A 4,649-nucleotide genomic window follows, 5' to 3' on the forward strand; every position below is an offset into this window, starting at 1 on the left:
GGGGTGTTTATGTTGGGGGGACTCCCAACCCTGCCAAGTAAGTGTGTGTGTGTGTGTGTGTGTGTGTGTTTCCAGCTGCATGACAACAGTACATTGCTTTGAGAGTATTCCCTCTTCATAACATCCATGTGGCGTCTTTGCCTTTGATGCTGCTGTCTGCAGGCTAGACGTGTGCCTGTGTGAATCATGTGATCCACTGATCAAGGTAGCGCATTTTATAACTGCGTAATGCTGCCGTGTGGTACAGTGCTTACGTTTATGTTCTGCTCCCAACCCTGCCACGTGTGTGTGTGTGTGTGTGTGTGTGTGTGTGTGTGTGTGTGTGTGTATGTATCTATCTACATATATATATGTGTGTGTATATATATATATATATATATATATATATATATATATATATATATATATATATATATACAGAGAGTGAGAGAGATATATGTATGTATATAGCTATATATATATATATATATATATATATATATATATATATATATATATTGTATAAAGATGTGTATGTTGGGATTATCACTCTTGACTGTGCTGCATTGTCTGTACGTGAACACCTAGGATGTATGTACATCTGCTATGGCTCTGTGATAGTGCACATACTGTGTGCTGTAGTGATCATGGGTTATGCATGTGTAGTGACCGGTTATTGTGTTGCTGAGTATTACACGGGCATTGGAAACAATGTTAGTGCAGCACCTTTAAGTGGTCATATGCAGATCTTGGAAACAGTCAGCAGTGGTTATTACATTGGAGTGTGAGTATGGCTCATATCCGTCTGTAGTAACAGACAGTAGGTTAACATTACAGACACACGTTTATCCACAGGTTGTGGTACAGATCCCAGGACTGTATGTGTAGACATTGACAGGTGCAGGACTGGGTTGTGTTGGATGCATGGAGGGGGTGTCCATGGCCAGTAATGGGGATCTCTACAGCCTGGCAGGTACGGTCTGTGACTGTCCCACAACCTCCTGTATATGGCTGACACATGCTGTACCTGTGTATATGCAGACACACACACTTACCACAAACAGCTATGGTTATCACATACACACACCCATTGCACCACCATTGGGCCATGCAATAACCATTGACTCTCACACACACACACCTACGTGTACATTGGATGGCTCTATGACAGCTCTGGACATGTTAACACCACACCCTGTGCATATGATGTCACCTGTACCACCACTCGTGATGTGTAACATTGATGCAGGATCTGACTAACCTGGTGCTGCTGCACACAGTGGCTTTTTTCCACTGTATTGATGTTAGCATGCTGTTAACACACAGTGTGTTACTTCCAGGTGTACTTCAGCAAGCATGATGCATTGCAGCTATGACCATCACTGTAGCATAGTTTACAGCACTGTTACCTCTGATGATGTAGTCTCCATCCATGTGCCATTTCAGTGATGTGTGTAGTATTGGCAGCATGTGTGTCTGTGTGTGCAGTACGTGTGTGATGTGTGTAGTACACATGTATACCTGCTTACAAATGCATACACGACATTACACGGGCTTCGCCATTTGTACACTAGCTGACTCGTTCTTCCACACGTGCACACGGGCTAACACGCGAGCACACATACTTACTCGGGCATACTGGCATGCACGGGCGCAGACACACTGTGGGCAGGTTTGCAGGTCACATCGGTGGTATCCATGGCGTACGCTGTCAGTCTGCTGACGTTCCCTGGGATAGCTCATGACACGTCTCTTCCACTGAGTACTGACAGCACACATGTGACACTGCTCCAGTGAGGTTACAGTGTTTTGTACATACACACTCCTGTTGTCACCTATCTTCTACTCTAATAGTCCCCTTAACCTACACTACACTGTAGAGGCTTGGCCCATATGGCATGACATGTTGTGATTCACTATCCTCAGCCTCACTTGCCTCACATTGCCTACAAATGCTTCATTACATCTCTGACAGAGCGCTTCCACACATAGGTACCAGTATGCAGTAGCCATGTTGTCTCCGGCTTGCCATTCATCTGCATGGCATACTAACATCTAACTAAACCTACATTTTGTATGTATATTATCCATATGTCTTGTGTTGAAGCGCAGCGCGTTCTCGTGGCGCTGCTCTACGCTTCCACACCAGGGACCGTTGGAGGACAACTACTGGTTCATTGATATCCAATGGACAAAGCCACCACTGGCCTTGGACTTGGACATTGGCATGCTTCTTCGACTGTATTCATACTGTATTTGCAGCTGTCATTGCTCCGTTTAGCAACATGCAAAACGTTAGTCGCATAACATTCGGGTACATTTCTGCACATAACTCTGCTCTTGCACGGACAGCTTACTGTTTCATGTATCGCGTAGTTACATAGGGTTAACACCTGTCCCACTTTGCGAGGGACAGTCCCTCTTTGGGCAGTTGTGTCCTGCAAAATATTGTGAGAAAATGGCAAATGTCCTGAGATTTTAGGACAAAAGTATTTTCTATATTGTATGTAATAGTTGCATAAAACAGTTATTCTGTATCTGAAACACCTAAATGTTATACGAAACAGAATAAGGAACAAAAACGCTACAAGAATAAACTTTTATTCAGGCAAACAACTGAAATTCTGGCCTTTGTACTGGCCGTGGGTATGTTTTGCCCTGCAAAATCTTATGTTTGTAGCACAAATGTCCCACTTTGGCCATTTGGAAAGGTGGCAACCCTATAATTACATCATTTGCATAGCTTACACATACAAATGGGGTATGTTGCAAATCTCAACACTGTCTGTGCAATGTTTGTGTTACGGGCGGTCTTGCATGCCCCTGCGGGTGTTTGCTGAATAGCCTGGCAGTCATCTTTCCTTGCTGTACTCTCATTCAATCCATAAATGCCGAATGCGTTGTGTATCATGGCCTAGGCTTTGCTGTGTGCTATGTCTATTTGTGGTGTATGCATGGCTGTGGGTATGTCCCACTGTCATCACTGGTAAAGGTGACACCCAATAGGTACTTCCTGTAGACTGCTGTGTCATTTGACATGTCAGCACATACCTGCGGATGAACTTCCTACTGCAGTACTTTTCATACCTTCTGCGTTATCTTGCGGTCGATAATGCTGTTTCCTCAGACATGTATCTGTTTCTGATCATACCTATCAACCTCCTAGTGCAAAACATCTGTACAAAGCCTAACATGATGGGGGGACAGATAGGGGCAGATTCTACATATTGCTCTTACAAACGTAGATAGTTGGCAGTATTATAGGTTTTGCATTAGTATGCCCTTTCTGAGGGATTTTGGGTTTTAAACACATATGTTTACCATTATTTAATGACGTCAGTTCTCAGGTATTTGGCAGACAGGTACACATACCTCTCAACCTTCGACAGCAGGAAATCTGGACAAAGCCATGACTAAAAGTGGGGCAAAAGCCCAAAAGTAGGGCCAATTTTTAAATATTGCTCTTACAAACTTAAAAAGTTGATAGAATAACATGTTTTGCATTAGCGTGACTTTTCTGATGGGTATGAAGTCTGAAACTCAAATGTCTCTCATTATTTTCTAACTTCAGTCTTTAATGACTTGCACTAATTTGCCAGAAAACCACAATTTTATGAAAAATGTACCAAATATATGAGGCAAAAATCTGGACATTCTGCAAAAATTTGTACAGTTGAGAGGTATGCAGGTACAGATTGTGAAAGGGACACACCACACATATGAGGCATACATCTGCACATTCGTACAGTTATGCCAATACACACAATACATAGCGCCATCACAGGCCAGTTACCATTACATTCCTATTGCTGAACACACCCACCCACTGGATTATATTCCTCACACAGGCCAACAGGTGCTTATCCACACTACTTATTCCATCATGTACCTTATGTGTAGGCCGGTATTTGCTCTTTTCGTCAGTGGTAGAGCTCACGTATGAGTATGGTGGACTGGACACTGTATCGGTGACACTGCATGACACCCTGAGGGACACATGTCGTTTGAGTCTATTAACCTTCCACATTGACTTTCACAGGCCATACGTTGTAATTCACATTTGTGGACAAACATGCTTATGAGTTGTACATGTTTTGTCATTTGCCCTGATGTCTTTCTTCCCACCTGTCCACCTAGTATCACTAGTTCTGTACATTTCATTAGGACGGGTTACCTTCATACCTCTCACCTGTACACATTATGGGTATACACCCTGGGGTTTGACCTATGATTCTGTTACATTTGTCATGATAATGTGCCTTTCTGGTAGATTGTTGGCAAGCCATGACGGACTGTGCGGTTAGGTAATCATGACTGACATTTCTATTTCATGATTACTAGCTCTCATAACATTCATATTCCTGACTACGCAATTATTCTATCAACGGTCTGACTTTGTCTGAGGTATATTTAATATAGTCCCTATTTATCTGTCGTGTGCTATGCCTTAGTCCAGCTGTCTTATTCTGACATTCTGGCTGGTATGGTTAACATCGGTCGTACGCGTGTCCATCTATGATAATCACCTACATGACACTGATATAGGTCCCTACGTCTTCCCCCAATGGTTTACACAATATCCAGTAGATGGGTTGCACCTTTTTGGAGAATGTAGGCGTGTGCTATACCCATATAGGTATATTGATCACTCCCAATGGGACGTACCTAAT

Source organism: Protopterus annectens, chromosome 4.part0 (genome assembly GCF_019279795.1).
Source record: "Protopterus annectens isolate FY-2018-M chromosome 4.part0, PAN1.0, whole genome shotgun sequence".
Lineage (NCBI taxonomy): Eukaryota > Metazoa > Chordata > Ceratodontiformes > Protopteridae > Protopterus > Protopterus annectens.